The sequence below is a fragment of the Medicago truncatula genome, chromosome 3, assembly GCF_003473485.1.
Source record: "Medicago truncatula cultivar Jemalong A17 chromosome 3, MtrunA17r5.0-ANR, whole genome shotgun sequence".
Lineage (NCBI taxonomy): Eukaryota > Viridiplantae > Streptophyta > Magnoliopsida > Fabales > Fabaceae > Medicago > Medicago truncatula.
The window spans coordinates 22,792,215-22,816,151 of record NC_053044.1 but is presented as its reverse complement, the minus strand read 5'-3'; the positions used below and the strand labels follow the sequence as shown (position 1 = coordinate 22,816,151).

Here is a 23,937-nt window from a genome sequence, read left to right as displayed (position 1 = left end):
TAAAAAATATTGATGTTGAGAGATGCAGTGAATATTTTTTTTCATAAGCTCTAATCAACTTTTTTTTTGAGTAAATGTTATAGATAAATAATATATGTATATAGTGTGTATACATATGTGGGGCACAAGCCCATAGATTGCCAAACGTGCTCTACAATTGCTTTTTTCCCATTTTTATAGAGCGAAAAAAATCACTACGAAACGTTGTTAAAAATGCGATAAAACTATGACCACAACAAAACGTCATTTATGACAATAAACTGAGAATCCGGTTATTTTTCAATTGAGGTGGATAAAAATCATATTTTTAGTACAAATTTGAACATAAGTTACATAATGTTATCTTCTTTAGTCTATTTCTCTAGTTTAGAACTTCAGATCTATCTCTTTTTTTTAAAGAGACTAAAATGGAATTATATATTACGACAACAAAGAGTCCTTCCTAACACAAGATGTGCCAAGGAAAAAACAACATGTCTGAAACAATATTTACAAAACTAGAAAATGAAAGCAACAAAAGAGAAAACAAAAAAAAACGAAAGAAACCACAGCTAGCCATAGTCCAACATTGCTAGGGGACTAAGCCACCAACCATGATAATTGAGGGAAAATTGAACAAATTTTTCCTTACACCACGAGTAGGTTAGTAACTTAATTTTATCCACTAGATGCAAAAATCGAGCAATCTTTATTGTTGAAAATCCTGTTATTTCTTTCCTCCCATATTTCCCAAAGAGTAGCAAACCAGATGACGTTCAAAATTGAATGCCTATTGATTTGACCCATATTTCCTGTTGAAAATTGAATGCCTATTGAATGCCTGTTAGGAACCGAAAGACTGAGAATGTTGGCTGTTTTTGGCTCCAATCAGCGTGAGAGAGCATCAGCCACAATGTTAGATGTGTCAGGGCAGTATTGTATCTTGTAACACCCCAATTTTTAATATTAGTTTATTAATATTATTATTAATAAACTAATATTTGTAGAAGAATTACCAAATAGAAGAATAGTTATGTATGCAATGTACCAAATTATTTGTCCATTATAATACACATGTTTTAATTACAAGATGTAGGGACATTGCATACATAACTGCAAGTCTATTTTGAAGATGTGTAATTAAAAGATGTGATATTTAAAAATGTATAACTATTTAAAGATGGGATATTCAATAATTTGCTTCTATTTGATTATGTGTGAATGATCTGTATTTTTTTCTAAATGTGTACTTGATATACTTAGATGGTGATGATACTTGTATGTTATATAAGATGTTGATTGATGCCTATTGATTTTTATTAAATGAAGGTTTATATTTAAATGTGAATATTATCTGTCTATGATGTATACATGCCTAAATGTAAATGATGTATTTTTTTGTCTTGGATCTATACATGTGTTTATGCATTTCTTATGTTGAATATATTCTCACCCTCTAGTGGCAGGTTGGGCACCTGCACACTTGTGTTGTAGATTTGCAGGAAGAAGATATTAGTAGCAGTGAGACTCGGAGGATGGCGTTGGAGCCTTCTCCTTTTTGTTTATCGCTTTTGGAAGTTTTATCAAGTCGATGCTCTGATCTGTGACACTAGGGATTGGGGATTTATTTTATTTTAGATTAGGTTTTAGGATTCTTTTGAATTCAGTTTTGATGTGGAATTAAAAATGTGAATATTTCTTTGATATTTTTGAAAATTATTCCGTTGCGACGTTTAAAATTTAAATGAAGTATTTTTGAATTAAAGACGATGTGTGACACCCTTGTATGATTTAATATTGTTTGTATTTTATTTTAGAAAATATATTTTGGGGTTTTAGGGTGTTACTTATCTCATATGTGAAACTTAACAACTTTATTTACCAAGTAATACTGTTGTTTTGGAGTTTGCTCAACTTGAGTAAGTAGTTCCTTCAAGCGTTTATGATCCGTTTGTATGATGAAAAAGTTGCCTAAAAGAAATGGGCGCCATCGTTTTACCGCACTGGTGATGGCGTGAATCTCCCGAATATAATTGAAAGCCTTTGACATGCATGAACTCTAATTTGAGATTTATAATTTAATAAAAGTTGATTGAAATTATATTTTATTTATAAAAAAATCAAAAAATATAATTTGTTGCATCGGAGTTGCCACACAAGAAAGCTATGCAAGCATCAACATCTAATAGGCACAAGGAGTTTCTTGTATAGGAGTTAATTAAACAGAGAGAAATTCTTCTATAGAAACAACTTTAAATGATAAATATTTAGACACATTTACATCAAAAGTAAAAGTTAAAAGAAAATTAAATTAAATGATGTTGATATATGTGATTTAATTATTTTTGATTTAATTTTTTCAATTGATATGAGTGTATCTAAATATTTATCATTTGTGATTGTGTTCATATAAGAGTTTCTCATTAGATAAAATAATTCAGACGTTCAAGTTTTTTAAACTTAAAAAAACAAATATGTCAAAGAAAAAAAACTTTAAAACCAATCTGAAAAATAAATCAAAGTTAAAAGACCTCGAAGGTTTTTACCTATTTAAATACTGTAACTAAAATATAGTGATGTTGCAAAATAATAAATAACTCTTCATTGGTTTTCAACTGATTTACACATACACATACAAAGATATTATTTCAAGATATATCATTCATACAAGACGAAAACACATTATTGATCCAAAACATTATTCTGTGTTTAAGTTGCACAAGTCTATCTCTTTCTTTATTTCACATTGAGCTTGGCCACATACTTTCAAGTTCTCCACTTATTCTTATGCCAATACTTGATATATATTCTTCAAACATATATAAATAAAAGCTTTGGAGGAAGATGTTTCTTATTTATAATAATGTAATTTATTTCATTACACACAACAACATAACCATGAATGCTGAGGAGGAAAGTAAAGGCATACTCCTCTTTGATACCCCGATGTGCTGCACTCTGCGTTGCAACTATTAGGGTTAACACAAGGCGTAGGAACAACGCATTCACTCAAACTTGGTATTTTTGATCCTGCCACAAAAATAAAATTCACATATTTAAAACGCATATTTAAGCTATAGATTTATATTTATATAGTGTTAACTACATTACAACAATGTAAAAGATTATATCAATTTTTTCGGATCAAATATAATAAACAATTGAACTAATTAAGCAAATATTTTCCTAATTTTTTTTACAAAAACAGAAGTGCAAGAGAAAGAAATAGAACTTAAGCTGCAAGAAAAAGAAAAAGAAATGTTTCTTACCTGAAGCTAGAACCAACGCAATGCATAAAATTCCTAAGAGAAAATATTGGGAAATGTGTCCTGCCATTTTTTTGTGAATTTTTTATCCAAGAACTCTATTATTGTTTGTTCTCGCAATATGTATAGCAAACTTCAACTTCATTATATAGTACTCATGATATGATTTTACCTTTGCTTCTTTTTAATTATCTTATTTGTTAAGTAACTTTTTATTAAGGGAATGCTAAGAATTCCCAAAAGTTAGAGAAAGAAGGTTGGAGAAAGGAAGAAGCAAGTTTTTGACTTACATGTAGAAGAAGTATCATCTATCTATAATGCATTCTATTTTACTTATGGAAAAGTGACAATAATGTCAAGTGCACCATTTTCCCTTTTCTTGTTAAACATCTCAACTATAATCTCAAGAAAAAAAGTGACAGATAGCATATTTATTTTCTTTCTTAAAAAGTCAGTTAATTCCTTAAAAAAGAAGAGGTGAGAGTAAGTGTCAATTTTTTAGAAAATTTGTTGTTTCATTTTACTTTTGTTTTCAAATTTCAAAGTAGTATTAATTGTTGCTTTGGTAAAAAAAATAAAATTGAATATGTATTGTAGAGATAAATGTGTGAAATGAGTCGATAAATTATGAGTAAATTACTCCCTCTTTATTCGAAGATGATGATATTACAACTCTTTCTCCTTATCTTTTAAAATATACACGACTCTTCCTGCAAAGATGTTGAATTATATATTTTTCATCCGAAATTATATTTATCCATTAACCTTCCTTCAATTTTTCTTTCATTGTCATATTATTCATTTTCCTATTCTCATTGTAAAGAGTTCATTCTGTCAGCCATCTTCGTATTCGATGATTATATATTCTCTTAATTTTTAACAAGATGTGTTGAAAAGATAATGCATTTTGCTATTGTTGTTGTATTTCTGTTGGAACTTTGAAATGATGAGTGGGTTATACATAGACCTACTTTGAAGATTTTGGGCAAGGAATTACTACTCCTTTGATGGACAAGAAAACCTACATATGATTTGTAAAAAAAATGGCATTTTGATAAATAAACAAAAAAATCTTTATTATGGTTAAAAGAAAGTTAATGGAACAATATAAATTCGGATAAAAATATATTATTTAACTTCTTTAAAGAGAGCATCTATGCTATAAAGAAAACAATCTCTTTCAACTCTTTTGAGTTGGATTTTTCTCTTTCCAAAAATGCATTTAATTTCAATACAAATAACACATGTAAAAAAATAAATAAGAATAAATTTAAATATTAAAAAAAATATAACAAACAGGATATGAATATATATATATATATATATATTTGTTTTTTTTCCTTTATCATTTAAAAAGTGTAACAAACTAGATGTGTATATTTATACTTACTTTTTCTTTATCTCAATTATTCCCTTAAACAACTTTTTATATAATAAAGATTGTTTTTTTGAAAGGATATAATTAAGATTGTTGATGGTGTCATTAAAAAAAAAATTAGATTATATTTTTTGTTATATTGTTGGTGTCATTGAAATAGATAATCATGGTTAGTTTGCTTTGTTATAAGTTATAACCTGAAAAGCAACAAATATTTATATTTTTAGTTTTAATCAAAATCAAAATTTCATAAAAATACACCGTTCATAATTTTCAAACGTTACGTGTCCGTCTTTTCGCTAGTTTTGTATAAGGGAGAGTGTTGTAATATTATTATTATTGAAGGAAAGGATGAATAATTTACTCAAATAATTATGGGCATTATAAGAAAAATAAAAATCATTTCATCAAAAGTAACAAAATTGATTGGTTTATTTTATTTCTTTAGTAGAAAGTTTATTGGTTTATAGATATCGTAAATATCATTCAAACAATAATTAAAAAGAAACGAAAATAATAGCTATAGTTCGAAGACAAAATTAAATTTATCTTATAAAAGTTTGATGATGTAAGCAAATTTAAAATTGAATAGTAAAATTATGGATATGTTATCCCCTTGAGCTTAGCTCAGTTGATAAGTATATTGCATATTATATGTAGGAGCCGGGGTTCGAACCCCGGACACTCCACTTCTCCATAATTAAATTGTGAGAGCTCTAGCCACTAGGCTACTTGACAAAAAAAAAATTATGGACATGTTTTGGAATGTTGACACACTTTTTTGATCTTATTCTCGCTCGTAAATAAGTCCTTAAGAAAATCGACGAAGTTTAGAAGGATATCGATAATGTTAGGATTGGCCACAATCTATCATCTCATCTAAATTGTACATACAAACACTCTTGGGAAAAAAAAAAGCCTAAGAAATTGAATGTGTAGATGATCTTTAATCATATTGTAAATGAGGTAATGTTTTAAGTGGTATATATTTCTTGAAAAATGCTTTATGGTACGACAGTATACATGTACGAGATTTGACGAATCAATTACCACCCTAGGATCTTTATCTATGCATTAACTAATTGGATTCTCTCTCCCCATGTTTTGCTTTCCAGAACCGAAAACATTGTTATGACCACAACAAAACGTTATTCAAGACAATAGACTGAGAATCTGGTTATTTTTCAATTGAGGTGGATATAAAAAATCATGTTTTTAGTACAAATCTGAATATAAGTTACATAATATTATCTTCTCTAATTTAGAACTTAAAATCTATCTCTAATATAAGTTATTTGAGAGTTGTGCAATATTGTAATTAATTTACACCACGACGAGTCCATAATTCAATAGTAACAACCAAAATCGCGAAATCCTATACACGACCGTTATTTAAAATCCAAGTGCCTCTCCATCTGATCTTTAGATATTCGTTTAAAAATTATACCTATACGTTTGAGAAATTAATGTTAGCTTTTGTTTTAGAAGAAATAACTGTAAGTTGTATCAAGCAAATACTTTATTTTTAACTGTAAGTTAATATTGAATTACAAGAACCTTTACAGATAAAATGGACCATTTCCTCCTAAATGCAATGAAGATCACTTGTCTAAGTTTGTGCCTTCTTGGTCTGATCATGTTCATTCGTATATATACGATAACTGTATTTGTGTTTTCCCCGTTCTTCTTGTGTTGGGAGCCTCATGATATGTATACTTGAAAGAAAATAAATTCTATTTTTACAGGGACTAAAACAAAAAAAATATTTTTATAGCGACTAAAATCAAAACGTCAGATATTTGCAGAGACCGTTTCCATATTTAAGCCTAAAATATATGTGGTAATAAACTTTAGAAATACAGTTAACTTATACTTCGTTTGTAAGTTATTTTATTGACCAAATTTTAAATAATCTGAACTTGGAATTTTATTAAATACTATATTATTATTTTTGCAGAATACTATTTTTTTAATGCAAGCCTTTCACAACTCATCCTAGTTTTCCCAAGAGGTGTCATCGGGAGCAAGCCCTTCCCATTGAATTAATGCAAAACGAACACGAACCAAAATTCCAGTAAGCATACGATTCTGAAACTGCAGAACTGTAAGTGGAGTCACAATGAGGTGGTGATCAATGGAATAAAAAGGAAGCTTATTAATCTGTCATGGAGGAAGACCTTCATGTGGCTTCAGAAGCGAGCAATGGAACACATCATGAATCCGAGAGTGAGGAGGAAGAGCCAACTTGTAAGCCACATGACCTATACGCTCCGAAATGAGATAAGGACCATAATAGTGTTTAGATACCTTATGGTACATAGAACCAGAAACTGAAGAAAGTCTATATTCCTGCATATTCTGTTATTTCCTTCATACGAATTTGAGCTTTTGAGAGGTTTTTACTAGAATAGCAGCACGAGATGACAGCAAAGAGTCAAATGCCTCGATATCACACTGGCTAGGTAAATACGCAAGAATAGAAGGAGGAGAGACCTGAAGTAGCAAAGGCAGAGGTGTTGTAGTGGAACTCGACCCAAGGAAGGAACTTGAACCAATGAGAAGGTTTGTCGTGAACAAAAGCTCGGAAGTATTGTTCCACAGCCCGGTTCATAACCTCTGTTTGGCTATCGGTTTGGGGATGATAATATGTACTCATCTGGTGAAGTGTGCCACTGAACATGAATAAATCGGACCCAAAGCGTTTGATAAAGACCGGATCATGAACAAATACAATACTCTTAGGGACCCCCATGGTGGCGGCAAAAAATGGAGACGAAAAGCTCAACAACTTTATAAGCATAGTAGCCAATAGGGAGGGACCCCAAATGAATACCTTTAAATAAATGGTCCACAATCACGAGGACAATAGTGTATCCATGCAAAGGAGGTAGACCAGTGATAAAATCCATGGACACATCCTCCCAAATGTTCGTCGGGAGAGGGAGGGGTTGCAACTATTGCATAATGAAGAGTACACAGCAGATATTACATAGTATTCTAGCTTAGCTGTAACCTGAAGTAGTTAGTTATTCTCTAGAATACACTTACATTACCTTATCCTGTTACTTCAATATATGTATATATACCTTCTATAACAATAATTCTAGTAATGAGAATTCAGTTTTACTATTCTACTGTATTTCATAATATGGTATCATGCGCCTTCTCCCATGGGGGAAAGGTAGTTACGATCCTCAACGGCCTCTAACCGTTTTTCTCCGCTGTGCTTTCTTCTCCGATCACCTTCGTTGATCGTTTCTCTGCTTGATTCATGGTGCTAGATCCTTTCTTCTGCATTTTGAACTCTGTTTTTCTGGTTCGATTGAATTCATATTCAATCTCAATTTTCTTCTCGTTCTTTCTTCTTGTTGTGATTGATTCAATAGTTCTTTACTGTGATTTCAATCCTCTCTTTTTTTTTTTTTTTTTGATTCCTTGAATTTCTTCATCTTTTTCGCAATTTTTCACCATTTTCATGGCTCCTCGAAACAATTCTCCTGATACTGAATCAGTTTTCTTTGTTCATCCAAGTAAAGATCCTAATTCACTTTCTATTACTCCTAAGCTTACTGGTTCTAATTATATTGCATGGAATCGAACGGTTCAACGTTCATTGGGAACGAAGAACAAATTAGGGTTTATCAATGGTGCTATTCCAATTCCGGATGTTGATGATTTGAATCGCTCGGCTTGGGAACGATGCAACCATTTGGTACAATCTTGGCTTATTAATTCCGTTTCTGATTCAATTGCTCAAACTATCGTATTCTATGATACTGCTTTTGAAGTTTGGCATGATTTGCAAGAAAGATTTTCTAAAGTTAATCGCATTCGCATTGCCAATCTTCGTTCCACCATTAACAACCTCAAGCAAGGTTCTAAGTCTGTGTTAGACTATTTTACTGAAATGAAGGCTCTTTGGGAAGAGTTAGCTTCTCACAGACCTATCCCTAATTGTTCATGCATTCATCCTTGTCGTTGTGAAGCTTCAAGGGTTGCTAAAACTCATAGAAATGAGGACCAGATTATGCAGTTTCTCACAGGTCTCAATGATCAATTTTCCATTGTAAGGACACAAGTGTTACTTCTTGATCCTCTTCCTTCATTGAACAAAGTGTATTCACTGGTTGTTCAAGAAGAGAGCAATAATGCTTCTCTTTCCTCTTTGAGCATATCTGATGATTCCTCTATTCAAATCAATGCTTCTGATGCCAGAAAATTTCAAGGTAGTGGCAAGAATCCATCACAACCTAAACCTACTAGATTATGCACTTTCTGTAACAGAACTAATCACACTGTGGATTTTTGTTATTTGAAGCATGGTTATCCAAATGTTAACAAAGCTCAACCTAGAGTTAATGCTGTTACTTATGAGGATGTTGATGCTGGTACCTCCTCCTCTATTGGTCAAGGTTCATCTACAAGTTCCAATGCTGGTTTTTCTCAAGAACAATTGGTTCAACTTGCATCATTGTTACAACAAGCAAACTTGGTTGTTCCTGCATCACCATCCTCCCAAGCTTCTTCTAATCACATTTCAGCTAACCCCTTGATATCCACTACCATCTCTGCACCCGAGTCATCTTCAGCAGGTATAATACCTAAACCCTCTTATTGGTTACTTGACTCAGGGGCTAATGAACATATTTCATGCAATCTCTCTTTTTTTAGTTCATTCTATAGAATTCCACCTGTTTATGTTTCCTTACCAAACAAAACTTGTGTTCTTGTTCAATATGCTGGTACTGTCTCTTTCACTTCCAATTTTTATCTCAGTCATGTTTTATATTCACCAGCTTTTACTCATAATCTCATTTCTGTTGCTAAGTTGTGTGAATCATTGTCATACTCTTTACACTTCACTTCTGCTCATTGCATCATACAGGACACAATGTCTTTGAAGATGATTGGTTTGGCTAAGCAAATGGATGGCTTATACAAATGCACTCCATCTTCCTGCTCTTCAAATTCTGTCTTTAGTAGTGTTTCCAATAAATCGTGTAATGTTGTTGCAGCTATTTCCTGTAATTCTAGTATTAGCATTCCTTCCAATGCTTTATGGCACTTTAGACTTGGCCATCTGTCTCATCAAAGACTTCATTCTATGTCTCTCTTGTATCCCAACATTATCAATAGCAATAATAAAGATGCTTGTGATTTGTGTCATTTTGCTAAACATAAACATTTACCTTTCAATTCAAGTATTTCTCATGCTTCTACCAATTTTGAATTACTTCATCTTGATATTTGGGGTCCATTATCTATTGCATCTGTACATGGTCACAGATACTTTCTTACTATTGTAGATGATCATAGCAGATTTCTTTGGGTGATTTTACTTAAATCCAAAGCAGAAGTTTCTACACATGTCATCAATTTCATCACTATGATTCAAACACAATTCCACATTACCCCTAAGTTCATTAGAACTGATAATGGACCTGAGTTTATACTTTCCACCTTTTATGCTTCACATGGAATAATTCATCAAAAATCTTGTGTTGAAACTCCCCAACAAAATGGTAGAGTAGAAAGGAAACACCAACACATTCTCAATGTAGGTAGAGCTTTATTATTTCAATCCAAACTCCCACCTTCTTTTTGGTCATATGCTATTCTTCATGTTGTGTTCCTAATCAACAGAGTTCCTACTCCTATTCTTCATAACCAGTCACCTTATTTTGTCTTGCATCACCAGTTACCTGCTCTCAATTTGTTTAAAGTGTTTGGTTGCTTGTGTTATGCTTCTACTCTTCAATCTCACAGAACAAAATTGCAACTTAGAGCTCGTAAATCTATTTTCTTAGGTTACAAATCAGGTTTTAAAGGTTTTACTCTATATGATATTCAATCTAGAGAGATATTTGTCTCCCGACATGTCACTTTTCATGAAACTTTTCTTCCATACCCTCATACATCTCTCTCTACCACTCCTGATTGGGAATACTTCTCCTCATCCCATGTTTATGATGTTTCCAATCAACCTACTCCTATTAATTCACCTACCATAATAGATGACATTTTACCTCCTTCACCTCCTCTTAACCCTCCCCCACCACCTCCCATACCTGTTGTTTCCCCTGCTTCCAGAACTTCCATCAGACAAACCACTACTCCTTCTTACTTACAAGATTATGTTTGTAAGAATATTCATACTTCCCCATATCCTATAAATAATTACATTTCACATCACAACTTATCTAACAATTACTCTTCATTTGTTCTGTCTCTTCACACCACCACTGAGCCAAAATCATATGCTGAAGCAAGCAAGCATGATTTTTGGAAACAAGCCATGCAAGTTGAACTGCAAGCTCTTGAGAAAACTGGTACCTGGAAACTTGTTGATTTACCATCCAATATCAAACCCATTGGATGTAGATGGATTTATAAAGTTAAATATCATGTTGATGGTTCCATTGAAAGATACAAAGCCAGATTAGTTGCAAAGGGTTACAATCAGATTGAGGGACTTGATTATTTTGATACTTACTCTCCTGTTGCTAAACTTACTACAATTAGGCTTGTCATTGCTCTCTCTTCTATACACAATTGGCATTTACATCAACTTGATGTAAACAATGCTTTCCTTCATGGAGATTTACAAGAAGATGTTTATATGCTCCTCCCTCCTGGCATCAAATCTAATAAACCCAATCAAGTTTGCAAGCTCCAAAAATCTCTTTATGGCTTGAAACAAGCTAGTAGGAAGTGGTATGAAAAATTAACATATGTGCTTTCTCATCATCACTATATTCAGGCTTCTTCTGATCATTCCCTCTTTGTCAAGAAGACATCTTTTTCATTCACTATTCTTTTAGTATATGTGGATGATATTATAATAGTTGGTGATTCCCTTACCGAGTTTACTCACATCAAGTCTGTTTTGGATGCTTCATTTAAAATCAAAGACTTAGGTCAGCTTAAATATTTTCTTGGTATTGAAGTTGCTCACTCCAAGCTTGGAATTTCTTTATGTCAAAGAAAATACTGCCTTGATTTACTTGCAGATTCAGGCACTATAGATTCCAAACCTGTTTCTACTCCCTCTGATTCTTCTACTAAGCTTCATCACGATTCTAGTCCTTCATATGCTGATATACCATCCTATAGAAGACTAGTAGGCAGGTTACTTTACCTCAATACAACTAGGCCTGATATCACTTTCATAACACAACAACTTAGCCAGTTTTTATCTCAACCTACACAAGCACATCATACAGCTGCTTTAAGGGTTCTTAGGTACCTCAAAGGGTGTCCAGGCAGAGGTTTGTTTTTTCCCAGAAATTCTTCTATCAATTTACAAGGGTTTTCTGATGTAGATTGGGCAGGTTATCTTGACACCAGAAGATCTATTTCTGACCAGTGTTTTTTCTTAGGCAATTCTGTTATTTCATGGAGAACAAAGAAACAAATCACTGTATCTAGGTCTTCATCTGAAGCTGAGTATAGGGCTTTAGCATCTGCCACATGTGAACTCCAATGGATTCTATACCTGCTTCAGGACATCTACATTGCTTGTCCTAAACTACCTGTTCTTTACTGTGATAATCAGAGTGCCCTCCATATAGCTGCTAATCCGGTCTTTCATGAACGCACCAAACATTTGGAAATTGATTGCCATATAGTCAGAGAAAAGGTTCAAGCAGGCATCCTCAAATTGCTCCCAGTTTCCTCTCAAGATCAAGTAACAGATTTTTTCACTAAAGGTTTGCTTCCTAAACCATTCAACATTCTTTTGTCCAAGATGGGATTGATAAACATTTACCAACCTCCATCTTCTGGGGGGCTATTGCATAATGAAGAGTACACAGCAGATATTACATAGTATTCTAGCTTAGCTGTAACCTGAAGTAGTTAGTTATTCTCTAGAATACACTTACATTACCTTATCCTGTTACTTCAATATATGTATATATACCTTCTGTAACAATAATTCTAGTAATGAGAATTCAGTTTTACTATTCTACTGTATTTCATAATAGCAACAATTCTGCATGCCTTTGTGTCGAATACTTTGTCTGTAAGCTGAAATTCTGGCACGTAGGGAACAAATATCCTATAAGATGTCCAGGACACCAAGAATGTTGAATACAATATCCATGACACTTAACAACAAATACTTAACAATGTAAACAATAAATAACTTTAAAGTAAAGTACAAGAAGGAAATAACACATGATATTTGTTAACCCAGTTCAGTGCAATGTCACCTACATCTAGGGGAATCCAAGCCAGGAAGAAAATCCACTATAATAGTATTAGTTCGAAGTCCTATGTGAACAACCCCCGGTTCACTACCTTCTCACCGAATCACTACCCGTGATATTTCTATCGAAGACTCTCCTAGATATTAGATCCCATCTCACTTCCTCTCAATCACACAACCTGTGATTTCATTGATTACAATCAAAAGGAGACACACTACAATAAACAAAACCTACTCTTGCTTAAAAGCTTTAGAGCGGTTCACAAATACAACTAAACTAACAATTCAACTCAATGTGTCAAGGTGATACAAGAGTGGCTCAGAAATAACAAAGTGTAGACCAAAACCCTAATAAGACTATATTCTTAATTGTGGCTTCAACCCAAATACAACTCAACTCAAACAAACCATATATGTGCTTTGATAATCAATGGCGGCACATAGAGAGGTATAAAAAATAAAGCACAAGGCTTAGCAAAGACTCAAAATCCTAAAATGATACTCTTTTAAAATGATGGCTTCGATCACTTTCAATACGTTTGAGTATTCCTTTATATAGCCAGAGAATGCATGGGTTTGATCTTCAATCGGGCTACAATCAGCAGACCAAAACATATATATGGTCTCCACAATTTTCTAGGAGCGTAGATATTATTTCCTTAAATGTTTAGGACATTTAACTTAGAAAATATGACAAAGCACAAACCGACATATGCAACTTCTAGAAACACACGTCTTTTGGAGCACAAGTCACGTGAATCATATCTTCAATCAAATCCTCAGAGATCTCACGTAAAAGTCAAATCTTCCAAGAAAGCGAAACAAAGTACTTCACCTGGTACATGATGTCGTATTTACATGTCTAGGACATATGATCCAACATCTTGCTAGAATTTATTGTTTTAACATAATGCAGTCAACACAATATAAAACTCAACAGAAGCAAACAGTGCACTAGCAGATGAACTGTTGGACTTTAGGCTTCATATTTTCCAAAAGAGATTTGTAGCAAGGCTCTGAAGGGTCTTTACGAAACCAGCGTGACCCCTAGTGGGTGTTTCATGATATTCACGAATGAGAAGCGTGCGAAACTGAGATAAAGGGCTCACCTAAATTTTACCCTTGTGCAACAAGACACCATCTTGCAAAATGAATCTAGGAAGAGCTTACGGGGTCATGAATGAGATGATTGCAAAAAGAAACAAACACAACATCCGTTGCTAATTCTCTTTTGAAGTCCTCGAGAAATGTCAGCTTAGGAACCGAAAGACTGAGAATATTGGTTGTAGAAGGCTCCAATGAGCATGAGAGAAGTGCCAGGGCGGTATTGTATCGCATATGTGAAACTTGACAACTTCACCAAATAAGGAGTTTGCACAACCTGAGTAAGGAGTTCCTTGAAGCTTTTATGATCCGTTTGAATAATGAAAAAGGTGCCTAAAAGAAATTGGCGCCATCGTTTTACCGCACTTGTGATGGCGTGAATCTCCCGAATATAAGTGAAGGCCTTTGATTGAAATTTCCTTCAAAAAAAAGTTGATTTAAATTATATTTTATTTAAAAAAAATATAATTTGTTGCATTGGAGTTGCTACGCAACAACACTATGCAAGCATCAACATCTAATTGGCACAAGGACTTTCTTGTATAGGAGTAAAAGTTAAACGAAAATAAAATTAAATGATGTTGATTGATGTGATTTAATTATTTTTAATTTAATTTTTTTCAAATTATATAAATGTATCCAAATATTTATCATTTGTGATTTTGTCCATATAAGAGTTTTTCGTTAAACTGAATGATCAAAACGTTCAAGTTTTTGAAACTTAATAAACAAATATGGCAAAGAAAAAAAACTTTAAAACCAATCTGAAAAATAGATCAAAGTTAAAAGACCACGAAGGTTTTTACCTATTTAAATATTGTAACTAAAATGTAGTGATGTTGCAAAATAATAACTCTTCATTGGTTATCAACTGATTTACACATACACATACAGATATATTATTTCATGATATATTATTAAAAGGAAAATGCTCATTGATACAAGACGAAAACACATTATTGGTCCAACACATTATTCTGTGTTTAAGTTGCACGAGTCTATCCTCTTTCTTTATTTCATATTGAGCTTGGCCACATACTTTCAAGTTCTCCATTTATTCTTCTGCCAAGAATCACAATGTATACATACTTGATATATATACTTCAAACATATATAAATAAAAGCTTTGGAGGAAAATGTTTCTTATTTAGTTCATGCCATCTATAGTTAAACATATATAGATATAAATATTTATAATAATGTAATTTATTTCATTACACACAGCAACAAGAATTTCCCGGAATGTCAGTACATACTCCACTTTGATACCCCGCTGTGCGACACCTTGCGTCGCAATTAGGAGGGCTATCACAAAACGAAGGAGAACTGCAGAAAAACAAACCTGGTGTTGATCCTGCCACAAAAATAAAATTCACATATTCAAAACGCATATTTATAAAGCCGAAGTGCAAGAAAAAGAAATAGAACTTAAGGTTGAAAGTTCATATGTTTCTTACCTGAAGTTAGAACCAATGCAATGAATAAAATTCCCAAGAGAAAGTACTGGGAAATGTGTTTTGCCATTTTTTTGTGAAAATTTTATCTTAAGACTCTATTATTTTTTGTTCTCGCAATATGCATAGCAAACTTCAACTTCATTATATAGTACTCATGATATGATTTTACCTTTGCTTCTTTTTAATTATCGTATTTGTAAAAATCATTCTTTTTATTTGTTTGTCGTTTTTCAAGTTTAATATAATATTAATTATTATTTTGCAATAATGCCCTTATTTATATGTTGCAAAGAGTGATATAGCATGAGATAATGAAAATGATTCTATATTTATTTTTTTATTGTATCAAATTAAACTAACTTTATTGGTTGTCTTGATATTTGTAAAATGTCATAAAATCACAACTAGTTAAATATGAATGCTAGGATTAAGAATATTGAGAAATAAATTAAGAAGAATTAGATAGAAAAGGAGAATATATGGTACGCTTGGATATCTTATGCATAAGTTAACTTTCTATCGATTGCTTTTGGATCATGCTAACATACGTTCTTATAACATATGTTAAGAATTTTACGAAAAAGTATTTTATCTTTATAGATGTAGTAGTTCATTTGATACGGACATTGCATTATATATGCAGAGGACGGGATTCAAACCAATGATTCTTCACTTAATCAATCTTAAGAGTGAATTTCTAGCCAATAAACTATTTATGAAAAAAAGTTATATTAGTTTTCAGTTGGTACCTTTTACGAAAACAAGCGTTTATTGTTCTACCTTTACAAAAACAGGCGTAGGATTTAAAATGTTTGAAATTTAATAGGAACTAATAACTTGAAAAATCTGTAGTTATATACAGACTAAAATATATTTAACTTTTTTTTTCAACGGTATTAATATAAATACACCGTTAAAGAGAAATTCTTGTATAGGAACGAACCTAACATATCATTCTTACAAACAACAAATTAAAACATGACATGTCATTGTTTTATTTTAAAATAATTTTAAAATAATTTAAGAAATGAAAAACAACTGCTCCTCCTCTCTCTCAACCATTATTTGCAGTTAGTATTCACCACCACCAATCATGGTTAAAAGAAAATAAAATCCACGTGTATATTTTTTTTTTTTTTTGGAGAAGATCCAAATGTAGATATATGAATATTAGAATTAAATCGTATTAATTATTATTTGTTAAGTAACTGTTTTTTAAGGGAATGCTAAGTAACTTGTTATTCATTTTTAGAAAGAAAAAAAATCATTTATTTATATCAAAATTTAAATATAGAATGGGCTTAGCCCCTTTTTCATTCAAAAAAATATAAATAAATATACAAACACTCGTCTGCTAGACGACTACTCAAACGTTAGAGAAAGAAGGTGGGAGAAAGGAAGAAGCAAATTTTAGACTTACATGTAGAAAAAGTATCATTTATCTATCAATGCATGGTATTACACCATTATTCATGCAGTTTACTTTACGTATGGAAAAGTGACAATAACATTACTACAAGAAGATAAGTGGCAGGTAGCATATTTATGCTTTTTCTTAAAAAGTCAGAGTTAATTCCTTAAAAAAGAAGAATAGATAATTAATTGATATCTATACTATTCAATACTATATATAAAGAAAATAACATCATTTGACTCTTTTGAGTTGTTTTTTCTCTTTTCAAAAATACCTCAGTTTTCAATACAAATAATAAATATAAAAAATAGATAAAAATAAATTTAAATATTAAAAAAATGTAACAAATACGATATGAATATATATATATATATATATATATATATATATATATATATATATTTGTGTGTGTGGTATCATTTTAAAAGTGTAACAAACAAACTAGATGAGTATATTTATACTTACTTTTTCATCATCCGAATTATACACTTCAACAATTTTTTTCTATAATAAAATTGTTGTTGGTGTCACATTAAAAGAATTTAGATTATATTTTTTGTGATATTGTATTATTGTTCGTGTCGTTGAAATAGATAATCATGATTGGTTTGATTTTTTATAACTTGAAAGCAACAAACATTTATATTTTTTTAGTTTGGCTTAATACATGCTTTGGTCCCTTAACTTATTTTCGGATTTCATTTTGGTCCCTTAACTATAAAGTGTCTCAATTTGGTCCCTTATGTCTTCTGTCGTTACCTCTTTTGAGACATAACGGACCAAATTGAGACATTTTATAGTTAGGGGACCAAAATGAAATCTGAAAATAAGTTAAGGGACCAAAGCATGTATTAAGCCTTTTAGTTTTAATCAAAATCAAAATTTCATAAAATAAAAAAAACACTGTTCATAGTTTTCAAATGTTAGCACAATAAAAAGACGGACACTTGAGTACCCGTCTTTTCGCTAGTATGAATAATATCGTTTATTTTTGTAAAAAAATAAAACAAATAATGAAAATTTCACCTCATAATGAAAAACTAATAACGGAAGTTAGAAAGTACTCCAACCGTTCCTTTTTAAGTGTCGTTTTAGAATATTAACACCAAATTAATGAAATGTATCCTTGCACCTTTTCTTATTATTACTAGCGACGGGTATATTATCAATATATTTTATAGAAATTCACGTGTAAATTTCAAACGATTTCTTATATATTTTTTTTATATAGATTAGAGTTATATAAGTATTGATATTTTTTAGTTTCAAATGTAACAAACTCAATAAACCAGATTTATCATTTTCAATGACAACAATAAAATTGACAAATATAATAAAAACTCTTATATTTTTTAATAACACCAACAATATAACATTATTATTGGAAAATTTGTTTAAGGGTACAATTGAAAAAATAAAAGGTCAGCCCAAAATTCTCCCAAAATTCCCTATTTTCTTTATATATAGTATAGAATAGTATAGACACCCTCATTTTAATCCAACAATAAATTCCTATTTTTTTCACAATTTCTATTTCCAATAAATTCAATATGTTATCTTTCTCTTGTAACAAACATTTGTAAATTTTAACAATTACTACTCATTTTATTTAAAAAAATTTAACTCTTCATGACAAGAAACAAACTTTGTTTTAAAAAAAACAAACTTTTGTTTTCTAAATATATAACATTAATTAGTTTTATTGAAAAAGACAAGAGCAATTGACAAAGGGTATAATTGACAAATCGTACCATTAAAATACTAAAACGACAATTAAATAGGAACACTAAATTCACAATCAAACATCACTTAAAAAAGAACAGAAAGAGTACTAAAAATAACATTCATATGGAACACTCATAATATGTATTGGAAATATTTAAGTATCTAACAACCTAGAATGGATATGGAAATATTTGGCTATAAATTTCACCGATTATGATATTCGGAAAAGAGTAGGTGATACTATGAGTATCTTCACTAGCAAGCCCTAGAAATTTACCTTCTGTTACAGACGAAGGAAACTATTCTCTTTGAATGTATGGATAAACTAGCCTTTGCATTAAATGCTTTGAATGAATACCTAAGACTAAAACAAATTGAAAAAGTAAAAAGAAATTGATTAGTCAAGTCACCTCAGCTTAGCAAAAAGAAAAATGCGGAAAAATAAAATAATGGGTTGCCTCCCATTCAGCGCTTGTTTAACGTCTGAGTCCAGACGGTCAATAGGTTGCCTCGTCTTCTGTGCTTCATTTAACGTCTATTAGCTCGACGCCCCAATCCTGTTAGGGTGGCTTAAATGAAAGAAAGAACACACAATCCTTCTTCTTTCTCTTGTTAGGGAGGAACTCCATGAACTTTTTAAGAAGAATTAAGTGTTCCCATGCTCCAATCTTTGATTTTCTGGAATATGTGCTCGTCCTACTTAAGTGACACTGAGACTTTTGCAGCAAGTGAGTCTTGTTTTGAATCTCTGATATCACAAAGTTTGTTGAACGTTCTTCTTCTCTCACTACTACGTCGTTCACCACTCCATCTAGATTTTTGATTGATCCTTCTGCAAGTGTTAGATTGAAAGTTGATGGTTGTGCCAGAATACTCTTGAGCATTCCTATCAGCCATGTTGGAGTCAAGTTGATTCCTTCACCCAGACCACACCAAGCTTCATTCATGGACAACTTCCCAATAGAATTGAAACTTCTAGGGTTCTTCTTCTTTAAAGGTAATCATCCTTGAAATATTGCCTTACAGCTTCTTCTGGAAAATGTAGTTAGATCTTTTCTCTTTAACTTCTGGGAATTCGACAACTGGCTAAAGTTAGGGAGTTTGCAAGGGTTCTCACTTTAATCAATAATTTGTCGTCTACTCATTATTAAAATGGAATCTTTGTCGACAATAGGCATGAATATTGGGGTATTCTGCTTCTCTTTGAACTGGGCTTGAAGTGTTGATTGAACTCTTAGCGGTTCTTCATCTTAAGATGAGTTTGCGACAAGTGGTCACATTGTTCTCCTTTCTTGATTTCAGTGCGAATGTATCCAACAGTCTCTTGTACTACAGTTTCAGGGGAGGATTTGTTCAGGGTATTTTCCTTTTTATCCTTCTCCCGTACTATTTTCCAAATAGAAAGATGAATAGACTGAAGAGGAACGGATTGTTCAGTTTGAGATATTGTTGGTTAGCTATCATTTAGTCCTTTTTACTCGTCACTTAGTGAAGTGTTAATTTGCTCAAAAGATTCTATCATGTCGATGTGAAGTTCACCAAGCTGTTTATTTAAACTTTCCATATCCTCAAAGTCTTTATTACATCTTCTCTTAATAGCATTTATTAAATCCTCGATACATTCATTGAGTGCAGTATAAGCCATAGACACTGCTTTAGTCGTTAAATCGTATTGGGATGGTTCGTATTCTAATAAGTTAGAGTCAGACATCTGATACTTCGGGTAGATTTCATTGTAATGATTGAACTAGTTTGTTGAAGAATGATCCATTATTCGTTCCCTGAAACAATCACAAACAAAAATACCTAAGTAGTAGTATTCTAGAAGTAAATGTAAGTAATAATAATTAAAATACTTACTATACCCTTTTTTTTATACAGAAAATTAAATTGCAGAGATTTAAATGAAATAAAAATCAAAGATAAATAAAATAAGTAGTTCAAATTGCTCAATTAAAAATATAAACAATACCCGACAACGGCGCCAAAAATTTGATGCACACTTTCGTGTTTAATTCGATTGTGTAGTTGCGCAATGACAAGTGTACCAGTCGTTTTCATCAAGTAATAAAGTTAGTGAGGAGAGTATCGTATCCAGATGGATTGTCCTTTCGTCCGAACAATTCTAGTTACTTACTTTTGTAAGTTTAACGGTATAAAAGTAGTTGCAATTTTTATCTGTTTGCAACAAAGTGAATTTACCTATTTTTGGTTGCAGAAAAGCAAGCAGCGGTTAGGATTCTATATTCGTTGTTGGATAATAAGTAATATAAATGTCACGTTTATTTATCTTAGGTAGACTATACAAGTGATGAGTACGTTGGGACTTTCCTAAATTGGTAGGGCACCACCTGACCCAATGGACATCATCCACTAGGTACCTAATTAGGCCTTTCCCTCTGATGGGTAACTGCACCTGCTAGTGATCGTACGGTGATCCTATGAGGTATTGCTAATTCAAAGGTAATTGAAACATAAAATTAAATTAGCTTTCCAGTGTTCCCCAAGGCAATGAAGGCCAAGGTCCCCTTAGGTCTTCTCATCTATGAATCTTAGGACACTCATAGCATACTCTCTCTACGCTTACTTAATAGTTCTACAAACGGGCAGCCCTAATCTACGTCTACCTTACTAAGGGTTTCAAGAGAATGATCTTATTAGGTTATAGCCTTAAGTCGGACAACTAGGTGTTTGTTTCCCAAATTACTAACTAGTTAATTCCTAGCTTAGGTAATCCACCACACGACCCAATGGGTATCATCCACTGGGTACCTACGTCTAGGGTCAACAATTCCAATTGTATCTTTGGGTAATTAATAATCACTTACTTTCTAGACAGATAATTATCAGTAAGGGGTATAAATATCAAGATATAAGCATCTAGTTAGTGATTGCATTATTAGGTCCTGTCACAACCTAAGTACTTAATCTAGGGTTGCACCTCTCACAGAAATAAAACTATAATCTAATAAAATTTAATAGCGAACAAAAGAATAAATAAATGAAATAAACGACATATTATATGAAATAAATATCCAGCAAAAATATACAGAGATTCATCTTAGAACTCTAACCTAAAAAGATTTAGTTACACATGGTAACTAAAAACAAATTACTAAAGATAAAAACATACACTAGAAAATCAAGGAGAAGATAGAAATTCTCCCGAAGCTCCAAAGTTGCCTTCCTCTTGAACTGCTGCGGTTTTGAACGAGAAATTCTGAATGAGGAAGGCTGGTATTTATAGTGAGAGTTTCTACTTGGGTTTGGGCTAAAAGTGCGGGCTTTACCCATTTCGGAAGCAGGAAAAGAAAGTTACTGTAACGCCCTATTTTAATATTTATTTATTTTATTAAGTTTAGATGTCTTTTTATAATTTAGTCGATTTATTTTGATGAGTGATATTTTGTTATGTTATAGGTTGATATTTATTAGTATAATATATATGTTGAGGGTTTGATGCTCTGCTTGGTACCACATGCATGATTAAGAAGTTGAAGTTGCATTTGTTGAGTTTAAGTTGTAGAAGTCGCATTGTCATTGTCGTTAAATTGTCATTTGTCAATGAGTTATTATTGTTGTTGTCGAGTTTAAGTTGCCATTTGTTAATGAAGAACTATGTGAAGTATTAATATTTATTAATCGTTGTTGTTTATGTTGTTATACGATGATTTTTATGATGTGATGTTTATGTTATAATATCATGATGTTTATGATGTGATGATTATGTTGTTATATGATAACGTTTATGATGTGATGATTATGTTGTTATATGATGAATGTATATGATGTGATGAATATGATATTAATGATGACTAGAAGTTGATTGATGATTTAATGAAGTACTATATGAAGAATTATTATTATTATTAATTGATGAGGTTTAAGTTGTTAAATGTATTTGATGAATTAAATTCTTATTATTATTGAATGTGAAATCTCACCTCTTCTGTTTGGAAATGTTGCCTTTACAATTGGGTAACTTGCAGGTAATCAAGGTTAGCTGTTGAAGTGAGTGACTCTCTCACGTGTCATCTTCGGGTCGCTCTAATACGTAACGGGATGTATCTTGTTTGTTTTCCATGTGTTACGTGTTTATTATAAATTTATGTTGAAGATTTGTCTAGATTAGATTTTAATAAGTTGTTTAAGTTAAGGTCGTTGTGCCATTACGATGTTGAATTTAATTGTTTTCCGCTGCATTGAGATTTAAATTGATGACATGAGATGATTGAAATTAATAGTAATTTTACTATATATATATTAAAGAAGTGTAGCATCCTGTTTTTAGTTGTTTACTCTGATTTTATGCAAAAAAATTCAAGTTGGGAAAACGGGGTGTTACAGTTACGCCTCGACTTTTTCATGCACGGGGCGCATAGTGCAATTCCCCATGCATGCTCTAGGCGCATTTGTCTCTCTTTTGGGCCCATTATCCGATTTTCTGTCATTTTTAGGTCTTCGTCTTCAAATAAATTGTCTCGGTACTTTGGGAACAGAATTCCTCCCACTTGTAAGTCTTCTAAAGCCTCTTGAATCTTTATTCTTGTCTCTTGATTTTCCAATTTGTATGATTTCTTCGTGAATTACTTCAAAAACCCCCTCAAATTGCTATGTTTCAGGAAAACTAAAATTACAAACTCAAATGTAGAAAGCATTACAAAAATCCTGAAATCATAGGCAATTGTTCTAATACGCATCTTTTTGCTGTAATTTCCTACTAAAATTAACTAAAAAACATGCTAAAAATAACATAAGATGACCTGTCATCAATACTTGCAATTCCATCACTGTTTCAACCTTAACCAAGCTGAGATCCGACCATTTCCCCCTTCTTTTTGACTTCAAAGTTTTTTTTTTTTTTGAAGGATTTTTTACTTCAAAGTTAACAACAATCCTAATCCCTCCCAGTTCAAATTTTTGCAGATGTGGACATTATATGATGCTTGCAAGGATATAGTTAATCAAAGTTAGAATACAAATGTTGTTGGCTGTCATATGCACATCTTATCCCAAAAGTTGAAATTGTTGAAAGCTATCCTCAAGGTTTGGAACAGAGAAATTCTTGGAAACATTCATGAAAAAGCTGAAAATAATTTGCAAGCTATCCAAGGACCATGTCATCAATTTAAATCTCAATGCAGCGAAAAACAATAAAATTCAACATCGTAATGGCACAACGGCCTTAACTTAAACAACTTATTAAAATTCAGTCTAGACAAATCTTCAACATAAATTCATAATAAATGTAACACTCCTATTTCTATTAAATCAATTAAACATGCGAATAATACATTTAATATTCAAGAAATAGAGGTTACGCCACATGCAAAATTCAGAAACCAATAAACATGTATATAAACCTCAACAGTTGCAGCGGAATATAAACCAGAGTAATCCAAATA

At 31.9% G+C, this 23,937-nt stretch overlaps 2 long non-coding RNA genes across 2 annotated transcripts; both read right to left on the bottom strand.

Annotated features, from left to right (window-relative positions):
• Positions 1-2,556: 2,556 nt before the first annotated feature.
• Positions 2,557-3,415, bottom strand: LOC120579691 (uncharacterized). The gene is made up of 2 exons (XR_005645437.1): positions 3,249-3,415; positions 2,557-3,009 (listed from the first exon to the last, which is right to left on the bottom strand). It is a non-coding gene; the product is annotated as an uncharacterized lncRNA (long non-coding RNA).
• An 11,355-nt stretch (positions 3,416-14,770) lies between these two features.
• On the bottom strand, positions 14,771-15,493 carry LOC120579675 (uncharacterized). Its single transcript, XR_005645422.1, has 2 exons — positions 15,394-15,493; positions 14,771-15,290 (listed from the first exon to the last, which is right to left on the bottom strand). It is a non-coding gene; the product is annotated as an uncharacterized lncRNA (long non-coding RNA).
• Between the last annotated feature and the right edge of the window lie 8,444 nt (positions 15,494-23,937).